Source organism: Phyllostomus hastatus, unplaced genomic scaffold (assembly GCF_019186645.2).
Source record: "Phyllostomus hastatus isolate PE091 unplaced genomic scaffold, TTU_PhHast_1.1 phas_scaffold_182, whole genome shotgun sequence".
In the NCBI taxonomy this organism is placed as follows: domain Eukaryota; kingdom Metazoa; phylum Chordata; class Mammalia; order Chiroptera; family Phyllostomidae; genus Phyllostomus; species Phyllostomus hastatus.
The window spans coordinates 25781845-25796491 of record NW_025334013.1 but is presented as its reverse complement, the minus strand read 5'-3'; the positions used below and the strand labels follow the sequence as shown (position 1 = coordinate 25796491).

The following is a 14647-nucleotide window of genomic DNA, read 5'->3' as shown; positions in this document are numbered from 1 at the left end:
AGAGAAGAGGCTGAGACTTTATTTGTCAGCAGCAATCATAACAGCTTTATATTTCTACAGTGCCTGGCTAACAGGGCTGAAAACTTGCTTTCCCCATCCCCTCCCTTTGCTGAATCCCTCCATTTGACAGGGCTAGGCAGGTATTCCCCGCTACAAAAAGGTCACAGTGACTAGAAGCCTTGTCCAAAGTCATTAGCTAATCAGATGGGACACAATTTCCATGTGCTTTTCCATGTTAAAAAAAAAAAGACTGTAAACAACTGTTTCTCAAGAAATTCTTAGGCAATAAAAACTTCTATGTCCTGTCTACAAAAAGTCCTTTAAAGTCCTTTATCTATCTTATCTCTATCTCCTCTTTATACTTAGTAGCTCCCAACTTAATTACGCTAAACACACACCTACCTGCAGTCAATGCACTTCAAGTTTCCCTACACTATTCAACTCAACATACATTTATAAACACCTTGAGTTGGGCACTGTGTTACATACCAGGGATATAAAGATGAATGAGACGCTACCCCAGCTCTTGAGATGCTCAGAGTCTTGAGGACAGAAAGACAAACAAATAACTGTTATTCAGAGGAGTAGGTGACATCAAAGAGGAAGAATACATACTTAGAATTTTCTAGTTCCCAAGTCATGGCACTAGGGAGACTTGATTTGTCCAATCAAATAAACCTTTCTCTCAAGGAATCTCTGAAAATAGTTTTTCTTTCTTCAATCCCGACTTAATACCCCCAAATGATACTGCTTGAAATGCCAAGGCTGTTTAACTAGTGTGACATGTAAAAACAAGAACACCGCCATAATGGAAGAGAACTCTTGAGTCAGCTCTTGGAGGAAGCTCTGCAGAACCACACCTAGGAAACGACCTGAACAATGAGATGAGTATACTCACTTTTTCCACTGTGCATCCCTCCCAAAGCCAGATAATGGGACATGTAGGAAGACTTGTGGGAAGAGAGAAAGAAGTAGACCCAAAAACCCACATTATTTCCATGGACCAAAACTCTCTCCTCCAAGACAGTCTCAGTAACATCATAATGCTCAGTGACTACAAAAAGTCATGTAGTATTGTCATTCCCTCCAGATTACTATGCAGCAAAATCATCCCACAAAAAGTAGGGAGGCATTTAGCCAAAAACAATGTATTTTTTAAAAGGTGTTTTCAAAACCAAAAGTTCGATTATTATAACTGTATTACAAGTTTTGCTATATTTATAATTGTTCAAAGCAACATTAATTCTCATCTTCTGATAATGAGATATCCATTAATAGAGGGAGAAAATCAAGTCTAAAAGTCATCTTCCCCCTTCAGAGGCAGGGGGAAGACTCTCTGAGTCCACATTACTCAACAAAAGAGTAGAACCTTATATTGGGAAGCCCCAAGACCCCTAAATAGAGCAATCAAAACATTCTGCCCAGTGAAACACAGAAGACTGAAAACTATCATACTCCATTACCTTTCCTCTATCTCCCTACCACTTGGAGAAGGCAGAGTGGAGGACAGAGAAATTACACTCAAGGTCTAGGCAACTAACAACGGGGTGGTCCAATGCACACCTGGGCCTCAGAGATGGGAAAGATGACCAATCTAGTGTATGTGGTAGGATGCCACCAGTGAAGGAGGAAAGCAAGATGGGACAAAAGGAAATAGTAGGGGTAGAAATAAGAGGTTTTTATACCATTCCAGTAACAACCCCTAGTAACAAATGCAAGGAGATCCTGGTAACCCCTCACATATAGGGCTGATAAGAAAAACAAGAGAAAGAAATATCCCTATCCCCACTCTGACTATTCTACATCTCTCTTGGATTTCCTAATTCTAAACCAAGCCCTTTCTCCAGACTCCCCCTAATGATAAAGCAAGTAGTTGGGTGGTACAGATATACTGCAAAGAAAATAAATGGCAATTAATAACTGGTTTGCACCAGAATAGCTGGTTTGTCTAATCAGCCTACTGGTTCCAAGAAGCTTCTCTCTGTATTACACCATCCTTTATTTATGTTTTTAATAAAGCCACATCGCCATGTCTAACAATGTCACATCCTCCCTTCCATCCCCTTGTCAGCCCTCCTCCTACACATACTATCTCCCTTCTCCAATGTGGAGTCTGAATCCCATTCATTAGAGGAGGAAACATAACCTGTTACACAAGTATTTCATCTGCCAACACTCCTCTCCGTGGTGCACGCCCCATCCAGACAGGCAGCCAAGGTGATGTCATCAGTGGAATGTTCTCCCTGGCTCCCAACTCTGAGCACCTAATCTTTAAAGGTGTGTCAAGTACTGAGAAAATCAATCGCATCAACTTTTGGTGAATACCTGCTAAGTGTAGGGCACTGTGCTAGGCAAAATGAGGAGCAGAACAAAGACTAAATCATCATCTATGAGCACCAGGAGTATAATCTCATTGGACAAATATGTGGGAAGTTAAACAACAAATAATAAAATAGACATTACAGGGCAACTGACTTTGAGTGGCAGAAGTTAATGCTATGAGTTCAGAAGCAGAATGAGTTATCACGGGGTTAGAATGGTTTGCAAAGTACAAATGGGAAAGGGAGGGAGAACTTGAGCTGAGCTCCAAAGACCAGGAGGATTTCACTAACAGAGGTGGGAAAGATTTTACAGGAAAGGAGATCACCCCAGCAAAGGCACAAATCCTAACTACCAAACAAAGGCCAAAAAGAAAGCCAAAGATATGGCAACAAAAATATAAAAAGAACTGCTCTTTCCACCATCTTTCTGTGCCACCATAATGGTGCGCTTGAACGTCCTGGCTGATGCTCTCAAGAATAACAATACTGCAAAGAGACAAATGCCAGATTCTTATTAGGCTGTGCTCCAAAGTCATTGTCCAGTTTCTAACGGTGATGATGGAGCATGGTTACATTGGCCAATTTGAAATTACTAATGACCACAGAGCTGAGAAAATTGTGAACCTCACAGGCAGAGTGAACAAGTGTGAAGTAATCGGTCCCAGATTTGATGTGTAACTCAAAGATCTAAAAAAATGGCAGAACAACCTGCTTCCATCCCATCAGTTTGATTTCATTATACTGACAATCTCAGCAGGCATCATGAACCACGAAAAAGCAAGACAAAAACCCTCAAGATGGAAAATCCTAGATTTCTTTTTCCAGGGATGTAATACATGCATGTGAATAAAATGTCTCCATGGAAATAGATGGATAGATAGATAGGAAGAAAAAAGAATGAAGAATTTGTCACCAGTAGACTATATTATAGAATATCGTAAATAGTTTTTCAGGCAGAAAGAAAATTATCCCAAATGAAAGACTGAACATGCAAGGAGAAAGGAAAAGAAACTTTTTTTAAAAGGTAAGCCCTGGCTGGTGTAACTCTGTAAGTTGAGTACTGGCTTGCAAACTTAAAAGTCGCCGGTTCGATTCCCAGTTAGGGCACATGCCTGAGTTGTGGGCCAGGTCCCCAGTTGGGGGCATGTGAGAAGCAACCGATCGCTGTTTCTCTCCCTCTCTTCTTCCCTCTCTTCCTGTCTCTAAAAATAAATCAATAAAATTTTTTAAAAGGTAAATATTTGGTAAATCTAAATGAGTACTGTCTATATAAAACAATAATCATGAGGTTACTGACTTAATAAGCATAACAAAAACATACAAAAATATTTCAATTAAAATAAACAGTATGATAAAAATAAATTATGTATGCATGAGATATTAAAGGAGAGAAGAGAGTGGTTAATTCATTCACTTAAAAGAGCTCAAAAGTCATCTTTAAAAACATGTGGAGTGCATCTGGAAGGATAAATTTTTCAATACAGTAGGTTTAGGAGGACTTTTAGGACAGGGGCAGTAATGTGAGCAAGGCACATGGACAAGAAACAGTCTGGAGTGTGAGTAAACTGTGTGCAGAGGGGCACAAGTACAGCAAAGAATTACGGTTTCTAAGGCAAGAAATGTAGTGAGGAGCCAGGATGTGGAGGGCCATGTATTCTACCAAGAAATTTTGCCTTTATGTTATACTGGCACATAATCTACAGCCTCTCTCTCCCAGATGGCCTTTCACAATGAAAAACTGCTTTTCACAAGCCATGTAGGTGAATGTCACCTTCAGGAAAAACAAGTAAATAAAAAGAGGTCAGGCTTTGAGACAAGAGAAGACATAACCAACGTGAAGGAGTAAAGGAGGGCAAGGGAGGAGCAGGTTCGAAGTACAGTAAGTTTGGCAACAAAAAAACTGGAAGAATACAAGCTAACCCTCGAACACTGACTGGTTACCCTAACCAGTGGGGACTAGATGGAGAAAGACTACAGAAAATAAATTTTTCCTTGTACTGCTTAAATTTATTACAATGAGCATATGATTCTGTAATAATAGTAGTAATAAATAATATTAAAGTTAGGTAATCATAATAGGCCTACACTTTTTCTCCTTCAGTTCTGAAACAGTATTTTTTTGTTTTAAAGAAACTCACGATGTCCCATACCTAACTAGGGCCCCTTGGCAAGGCTTAAATCACGGGGTAAAAAGTGCCAACTGAAGTCACACTCCCTTTCCCACTCAAAAACAATAAGAACTTACACGAATTCAAGTAAAGGTCACTTCCTTGACCCCCTCAGTCGGCATAATTCCAGAACTAGGAGTTATCAGAGAAAAGAAGAAGACTTGGGCCAGACAGCTCTATTCAAGGAAGAGAAAGGAAAGTATAATACCATGGGTAAGAGCTGAAGCTCTGTAGTCTCACAGACCTACATTTGAATGCCTGCTCTGACATTTACTAGGTGTGACCTTGGACAATTTATCTCACCCACTAAGCCTCACTTTTTTCCTCTGTAAACTGATGAAAATAGTAAGGTCTATTTTATGGGGTTCTGATGAGAATGAAATGGGCTAACGTATATAACACGCTTAACACAGTCCCTGGCACATAGTAAAACCTCAACTAATGAGTACTATTATTATTACTATTATTTTTATTAATCCACTAAGTCCATAAAAGGGAGACATCTCCCATTCAGTTACAAACCAGGCCCATCTTGGCTTTCTTTCCTAAATGCTGCCAAAACCTAAGTATAGAATTAGCAGGACAAAGGGGTGAACTTGGATTCTTCCTATATCCCCAAGAGAATCACAGTAAGAAATCTTAAGAGACTAGCAAAAGTTAATTTCATATTTGCTCTTTTCTCCAGGTTAGAAAGTAACCAAACCATCTGTTATAGGTCAAACTGTGTCCCCTAAAAATGGTGAAGTCCCAACCTCTGACATCCATGAATGTGACTTTATTTGGAAATAGGGCCTTTACAAATAATCAAGTGAGGATGAGGTCATTAGGGTATACCCTCACCCAATATAAAATCGGTGTCCTTGTAAAAAGAAGAAATTTGAACACAAACACACACAAATGATGTATAGGCACAGAGAGAACACCATCTATCAGCCTGCAGCCATCAGAAGCTAGTGAAGAGGTCTGGAACAGGTTCTCCTTCAGAGCTGTCAGAAGGAACCAATCCTGCTGCACCTTGACTTCAAACATCTAGCCTCCAGGACTGTAAACAGTCAATTTCTGTTGTTTGAGCCACCCAAATTTGTGGTGATTTGTTATGGCAGCCCCAGGAAACGAATACACCATCTTCATCATACTATAAACTATGTATTTTCAATAGAAATTTTAATTTAAAATCAAAGGGTGGGTTACTTAAAAATGACAGGATCTGACTATATATGCACACTTCTCTACAAATTCTAATCTCCAAACAGAGAATACCATTATGGAAAAAAGACATTAGGACCAAAATAGATTCTTACTCCTTTTGAATCTGGTATGCTTCCCTAACTATTCCTGGATGAACAGATAGAAGGAAAAAGAACTCATGTATACTGAGCATCCACTGTATGCCTCACATATGCTAGGTGCTAATACACATTATCTTAATCAAACTTCACAACATCCCTGGCAAGGTAAGAGCTATTCTCTCCATTACTAATGAGGAAATCGATGTTTAGAAAGGTTAAGTTGCCCAACATAATAGAGCCAGGAAGTAGCTGAGCCAAGATTTAAACCCCTTTTTCTAATCCACACCAACCTGCTTAAACAAGTACTTTTGAACCAATTCCCTAGATATAATTTTCTAACTTTTTTTTATTTCAGTCAGTATGTATTGAATGAATCAATGAAGAGACTTCATAAATCTTGTCTAATTCCTCTTCCCATTTTTACAGTAAGAAAACTGTCTCAAAGAAGTAAAGTGACTTAACCAAATAAGTTAGTGGCAGAATCAGATATCCAATGCAAGTCTCCTGATTTCCTTACAACACGTAAGTGTGAGAACAACAGCAATACATGAAAATAGAAAGCACAGACACTAGACTCGGACTGCTTAATTCAAATCTTGCCTCTGCCATTTACTGGCTTTGTGATCTTTGGCAAGTTACTTAACCTCTCTGTTCTGTCTCCTCATCTGAAAATGGACATAATTTTCATATGGTTGCTCTAAGGACTGAATAAATTAATACAAACATAAAGTACTTAAAATAGTATCCAGCACAGCAATAAGTACAATATTTGTTAACTGCTGCTACAACTACTACTATTAAATAGTGCTAAACAAACACCAAAAAGTATACACATGCTGACTACAGATTTATAAAATTGCAAACAAATACAATCACTGAGAGACAGAAAGAGAAATATAGAAAGGCTCTTCATATAAATTTGCCTAATTTATTTATTAGTAATAGAATTTACTGAGTATTTATTTACTCAGTGCCAGATTAAGTATTTGGTACATTACAGACATTACTAAATCTTATTAAATCTAAGATACCACCAATTGCAAAACTCACCAATATTTCATTTACTCTCCCCAACAGCCCTAAGAGGTAGAGTTCCCCTATTCTGCAGATAAGAAACTGAGACACAGAGAGGTTAAATAATTTATCCAAGGTCACACAGCTTGGCCAAACCAGGTTTCAATCCCAGATCAATCACGCTCCAAAGCTCCTTGCACAGAACCACTCAATCACCAACTGGGAATCCTGCTAAAATGAAAACTGAGAAGGTCTGGAGTGGAGCCTGACATTCTGCATTTCTAAAAAGTTCCCAGGTGCTGCTGGAGCTGGGACCACCACATCACTGCTGAGTGCCTAACTATTCTGCTTCTCATTACAACTCCTCCTCCTCCTGGTTCTCTACCCCCATCTCGACAATCAGCTAATGGAAACAATCTTAATTCCCAACACAGAAAAGCCTCCTAATTAAGCCTTTTGTTTCTCTGGCACTTTTACTAATCCTCCCTCTCCCCTCAGGGGCCACCTCTGCTCAATCTCCATTCTCCTTTCTAAGGTAGCCTACACAAAGCTACCTGAGAGGAAGCTAAACAAGAAATTCAAAATGAATGGCTGTAGTACCTAAGGGAATTTCTTATTGAAAATAATGTTATCCTTATGCTTGGAAGATTTGGGGTGACAAGGAGCAAACTACATGTCCATATCACCACTGTGACTCCAAATGGTAAGCAACTATTTCTGGAGTACATTAGAAACTAAGGGTTATTTACTCCCATCATTTTACTGAAGATAATGGGTGTGACCTCTCCCCACCTGCACTCTTAGCTCAGGTCTCTGAGCAACACAGGTAATTACGGTCTGCCTACTTACTACAGAAACAGCTAGTTTCAATTGGGTTCAGTCCTCTCCTGCCTACCTGTCCTACATTTTAGGCATTGTCTCTGTGCTTGAGTACCACCTGACACACTCAGAAGTGGTTGCACTGCACAAGACTGTGACATAGTCACCTTTTTATAGGTGTCCTGGATGTCTGGGTTGAAAAGGAAGTCTGAAATTGAATTATATGTGATGTAACTGAGTGGGGGTATAGAGCACTACCCACAGCACAGGATTGTCCTTGGACTCCAAAGCCCTAAAGACTTCTATTACCACAGCTCCCACTGCCCATGGGGTTGTCAGTAAACAATTTCTGCAATTCTACTTGAATAGTTCAAACCAGACCATTTTCAAGAGTAGTCTGACTTGAAAATCTTAAAGCAAATCAGACCACAAATTCAAAAATTATATTGTACTTAAGGTAAGAGGGCCTATTACCAAGTGGAGTTAATCAGTCCTGAGTTCACAACCCAGTTAAGTGCTAGCTGTGTGACCTCAGGAAAATTATTTAAGTTCCTTAAGCCTCAGTTCCCTCATAACTTACCAATGTCACTGGACTGTCACAGGATGTCATTTGTGGTAATTAAATGAAATAAAGTGCCTGGCATTTAGTTAGGGCTCAATACATAATAGTTTATTCCCTTTTCCTCCCCTCTAACCCCTGATCACAGCAATGCACAGTTAAGCCCATAACACACATCAGTATCAAATTACATAAAGGAACTGTTATTAACTATGGTTTCATTAAACACACACACACACACACACACACACACACCACTCTCCCTAGCCTGTGTGGCTAAGTTGGTTGGGCACTGTCCTTCAAAGCAAAAGGTCACCAATCTGGGTGTATATGAGGGGCAATCAATTGCTGTTTCTCTCACACATTGATGTTTCTCTTCCTCTCTTTCTCCCTCCCTTCCCCTCTCCCTAAAAATAAACACAAATCTTTTTTAAAAATACACTACTCATCTGGTGAGGGGATCTGGCTTAAACATGAACCAGTTATATGACCTTGAACAAGTTATTACATTTTCCCATGCCGCATTATAACGAATAAGAGTGAACTGAATCGATCATTTCTAGTGCATTCATTCAACAAATATTGAGCACCTACTATATACCAGACATTCTTCTGGTTGCAAGGGAAACAAAAGTCAATAAACAAATAAACATCTCACTCTCAAGGAGTTTTCCATTTAGTTGGGAGAAAATCAGACAATAAAGTAAGTAACCGTGAAATGATAACAGGGAGTTCCAGAAGTAAGGTGAAGTAAAATTAAAACATTCCAAAAGGACCCCGGATGGTGTGGCTCAGTGGATTGAGCACCAGCCTGCGAACCAAAGGGTCTCTGATTTGATTCCCAGTCAGGGCACATGCCTGGGTTGCAAGCCAGGTCCCTAGTAGGGGACCTGTGAGAGGCAACCACACATTGATGTTTCTCTCCCTCTTTCTCCCACCCTTCCCCCTCTATCTAAAAATAAATAAATAAAATCTTTAAAAAAGAAAAATTCCAAAAAGGAAAGCGAGCTGTAGAAACAGAGTTTAGGGGCTTATATAGATTTAAAATTCCATAAGATGAGAATTAAAAGATCATAATAAGAGGATTTTATTATATTCTACACATACAATTCTCTGATTGTAACACTTTGGCCTTCAGCTCCTGAAAAGAATAGATTACATATTTAGTATACACAAAGCACTTAGCACAGAAGCATCTCATACTGAATCCTAGCCACATATTCAGATCAGAGTCAGAGACTTAAAGGGATCCTCAGAAGAACATCTGGTTCACTTTCCTCTCTTTGGCCAATGAAGAATTAATCTATCCATGAGGGTGCTCTATTTTCTTCTAGAAATTCTTCGAGAGCAAAAATGACATACCATCCTAACAATCTATTGTTATTACCCTTAGGCTTACTGATTTCTTACTATTATTTTATGCTACAGCCTCTTCCTTATTATTTTGATCGATTTCGTGCAGTGAACAACATTTATAACAAATCTGTGTGCACAGCCTTCACTCATCTAACATCTCCCCAGCCACCTGTATGTGATAAGCACTGGGCTAAGGCTAGAAAACAAAGTGTGGAAAGGAGATAACCACATAACCAACCAAACCACAACCCTCTAGATGTGCACATTAGAAGAATACATAACGTACAGCAGTAGCAGGGAGGAAAAAGATTAACCATGAGAAGGGAGGGTAAGGAAAGGCTTACCAACAGTAACAATGTCTGAAGAGTAAACTGGAATTTGCTGGCAAGTGAAGTTAACAAGTGAAAGGAATTCCAGGCAGAGAGAGGGAACAACACGGACACACAGAGATAGTCCCCAGCCAGGCATGCTAAGAAAGCTGAACATAGCTGCATCCTGACAAAGTAAAATATGCAAGAAAAATGAGGTTATAGAAGTGGGCAGGATTAGACCATCATGAACTGTGTTGCACACATGGTCTTCAGTGCATAGGCAATGGGGACCACTGAGGCTTCAAGCAGCATACATCTTCAGAACTCAGAAAGTGAGATGTAGCCAAGAAAAGGAGGAGAAGGAGAATAAAAAGATTTCTGGATGGATGAGGAAGGCATTCTGGGAGCAGGGAGGGGGACAATGACTCCCATGTTGGACTTGCCAAGTTTGAGATGTGTGTGGGTCAATCACATGGTAAACCCAATTGTGAAGGTTACTGGAAGTTACAGAAAATACAAAGAAATCTAACAACCACCAACCATCTGCAAAGTGGTTCAATTCATGAATGATATCATGTTCATCTAAATGTGACACCACGTACACTCTCAACAAGATCACAATTAGTTTGGGAAGTTCAGACAGATATACACAAAAATTTAAGTAACAAAAACCATGAGAAATGCTACAAGGCAGTTTTGGTTTATGAGGAAAGGAATTGCAAGAAAAACACTTGTAATACTTAAAGACCATAATCAAATCACTACATAGTTTTCCAATCTATGGAACTTTTATTTATTTAATTTTCCGTATCATCACAAGCCTATCTGTTGAGGTATTACACATCCTTACAAGAAAATGAAAGGTAATCAAGAAAAGAAAGAGGAAGGAAAGAAAAAGAATGCAGGGGTTTTCAGCACTGCTCCTATACAACATACACAGACAAAGGCAAAGGAGAGCAGCTAATGACAGCAACAAGTATTTTCTGCCTTTATTAGCCCCTTAATATTAACCCCATACCTATCATCTCTTATTAACACACCACCTGTGCTAGTTATTGCCTCTTTTCCCTTCTCAGAAGTATATTCATGCCAGGGCCTCCACTGCCTCACCCCTTCGTAGGAGCCACCCACAGGATGATCAGAGAGAGGAGGCCGGAGAGCTGGGAATCTAACGCTCCCTCTATCTCTCTCTCCCACAGGGAGGGTCAAGGGAAATTCCAGGCCCTGGCAGATCCTCATTCGTCCTAATAAAGGCAGTATTACATTAATATTGTTATTATACTAACAATAACAGCAATAAAAACAATGAACCTGCCCTGGCTGGTGTGGCTCAGTGGGTGGAGTGCTGGCCTGCAAACCAAGAGGTTGCCAGTTCGATTCCTGGTCAGGGCACATGCCTGGGTTACAGGCCAGGTTCCATGTTGGGGGTGTGTGAGAGGCAGTCCATCAATGTTTCTTTCCTTCTGTCTTTCCCACCCTTCCCTTCTCTGGAAATATAAACAAACAAACAAATAAAATCTTTTTTAAAAAATGAACCTGCCCTCTGAAAGACGTGAGACTCTCAAAGCACCCCAACTAAACTAGTCTGGTCCATGTTTTCCATTTGGGAACTAACCAACAGAGCCTGGGACGGGCCCTACATGTTTACCCCCTCAAGGTGCCCCAGACCAGGCCAGACCAACTTTCCAATTCAACACTACCTCATGGCTCATGTGTGATGTTTGTGAATACAAGCATGTTGCAGTAGGTCTGGGATGTTTCTCCTCACATGACAAAGACACTGTACCAGAGGACCCAAGTCTTCCAGGTGTCTCCCTGCCTACCACTTCAGCCACAGGTCCCAGGACAGTGAAGCCCCACCCCTGCCAATTGAGATCCTATCCTGCCCACGTGGAAAAAGAACATAGCAATAAGATCCTATATGACTAGAAAGGACATTACAGAGAACATGCTTGACACCAAAGAGCCACAGACGGCACCTACCCCCTGCCATCCTCACTGAAACAAACATGATCTTGTCTCTGTCAATCCCCCTTTTCTCTGGACTAAGTCTCTTTTCAGGATATCTTCTGCTGTGAAAAGCTAAAGATAGCTATTGATAGCTAAATAAGAAGTGACCATCTACTATTTGTTCAACCCCTTACATCCCCCTTACACATTCTTTATCGCTTTTGTCATTTGTAATGTCTACTGTATACTGAAAACTCCTAGAGGGCAGTCAGAGGGTTTATGAACTCTATTTATTCAGTGTTAGATACTGTACTACATTCAAAGAGGCTCACCATACAGGCATTTTGCTGATGGTGATGACAAGGATAGTGGAGGGAGTCTATACATGCAAAATGTCAGCCTCTGGAGTAGACCATCCACTGCAATACGTGAAACCAGAGGCAAGGGACACATAAGTGTGTGTGTACACACACACACCCCTCTTATAGGACGTAGAGAGAAACTGTACCAGATAAGCCAAACAAGTGACTGAAACAAGATCAAAGATTCTCCAAATTAGTGGAGACACACCTTCCACTCCCTGAAGTGACTCATGTCAAATTTATCTGATACAGAGTCCAAATTTACAAAACAAGGAGCAGAAAACAAGCCACACTGCAGGGAACATGTCAGTTAACAACCAAAGTCTGCAGAGTGTTCCAAAAGGAGTAAGACCTAAGTCAGTTCTGAATTCAACCTAATACATTAGGAAATATCCTCTACACTAGATAGACCAGGGGTGAAAACACCAAGCAAGCAGAGGACAAAGGAAAGGGTAACTAAAACTCTTTTTAAGATATAAAGGTCAGATAAACTCTGAAGGACACTATCATAATCTGAAAGGCAGTGATTATATTGAACCTGTTCAGGTGGGGAGGGTCAAGTCATGAGAACAAACACACTTCGTTCACTGCCTGTCTGCCAAAATATACATGAAGGAGGCTGTGTCTTCCACAATAGCCACTCTGTCTAGTCTTGCAAAGAACCTGGACCTTCAAAAGCCTGGTCCAAATATTATAGGGAATACCAATCCCACAGTCTTCATGAAAAGCACAAATGTTTTTAACCTCAACTACCCTGGGAAGAGTAAGTGAAGCTAAGTCTAGAGTTCACACTCAAGGCAATGAATCCTGCATTCTCCATATCAGATACTGAGATGAGGATTAAAAATCACTGGTGAGAAAGGCCTCTTCTAAGTCAGGTCAAGATACACTGACCACAAACTATATTCAGTCAACAAATAGATAAGAATTTCTGCCCTGCACTTCAGTAAATACTATAAGGGGATGTAAAAGTTATATAAATGTTTCCTGCACTGAAGGAGGTTACAGTTTTGCTGGGAGAGGCCAGAGATACCAGAGAAATGAGAAGTGAGAGAACAATCAGGCAGATGTTACACTTTTTACAAGGACCCTTTATTCCTCCATGAAATGTATGCTGGAAAACTGATCCTGGATCTACAACCAGGTGGTTAAGTGCTTCGGGTGCTAAAGGGAAAGAATGTGCATGTATGTACATGTGTGCACACGCACAGACACAGCCCCTACTCTCAGCAGATAGCTTCCCTTCCAATTTCATAGAAAGAATAACAGCCATAGAAAGAACATGGGGGGACATTCCCTCATGTTCCTATGCCTCTAATCAACCAACTTTACCACCTGCATTCTTGTCTTCCTCCTTTTTTCTCATCAGACACATTTTTCTAAACTCTTGATCACATGTTCCCATCAATTATTTTCTCCCTTCTTTAACTTTTATTATATCTCCCCTTCTCTACTGATTCTTTCCAAACAGCACTTAAATACACTTAAGTCTCTCCATTACAATAAACAAACAAAATTCTCCCCACCCTACATTCCCTCTATATAATGCTTCCTTCTTCTCTGTTCCTTCAAAGTCCAGGTTTCAAAACTCCCTGACTCCACTTCTGCACTTCTCATTCACTCCCAACCCACTGCTCTCTGGATGCACTTCCCACAGCTCTACTGAAAATGCTGCCATAAAGGTGATCTTTATGTTAGAGCCTGAAGTCCTCCTCTTGCTGGATCTCTGAAATAATCTGACATTGTGTGGCATACCACAAGTGAGTCCTTCTTGAACTCACTTCTTCCTGTTTCTCCTACATCTCTGGCCAAATTTTTAATGGACAATTTTGATGAACAATTTTTGATGGACAATTTCCTTTAAGAGCTACTCTTCCTCTGCTCCCAAAACCACTCACACGCTAGAGTCCCCCAGAGTTTTTTGATTCAAACCTCTTCTCACTGTACACACACTCCAAAGCAATCTTCTTGTCCACTCCTGTGGTTTCGATTCGATGAGTTGATGGCTGCCTCATCTACAGCTCTCTGAGCTTCACAAGCAATACAACCACCGACCTGCTGGGCACCTCTAGCAAGCACCCCACAGAAACCTGGGCCACAACACAACGAAAACTGAACTCTGTGTCTTTCCCAGCACCAGCACTGTCACCATGTCGATGCAAACAACCTTCCTTCTCTTATACTCCCTATTTTAGTTAACGATACCACCCACCCACACAGAAATACAAGACAGAAACCAGCAAGTCATCCAAGGTTCTTCCCTCTCCCCTCAACAGACATCAATTAGTCAACAAAACACATTAATTTACCCCTTAAAATTTCTTGATTTGCCCACTTTACTACAGTAATACTTCTACAAACCTTAGCTTAATCTCTAATCACCCCCTGCCTAAATTACTGTAACAGTTTCCTGTCACTAGACCCGATCCTCTTAAATCCTCTTTCACACTGCTGCCAGAGGGGAAATATTTCTAAAACGTAAATCTAATCATAGCCTT

At 40.3% G+C, this 14647-nt stretch overlaps 1 protein-coding gene and 1 pseudogene across 20 annotated transcripts in view; one reads left to right on the top strand and one right to left on the bottom strand.

The window, feature by feature from the left end:
- Nucleotides 1-14647, bottom strand: part of MACF1 (microtubule actin crosslinking factor 1) — a 325507-nt gene that overhangs the window by 287776 nt on the left and 23084 nt on the right. The gene's annotated exons all lie outside the window — the stretch shown is intronic.
- Nucleotides 2762-3167, top strand: LOC123831638 (annotated as a pseudogene).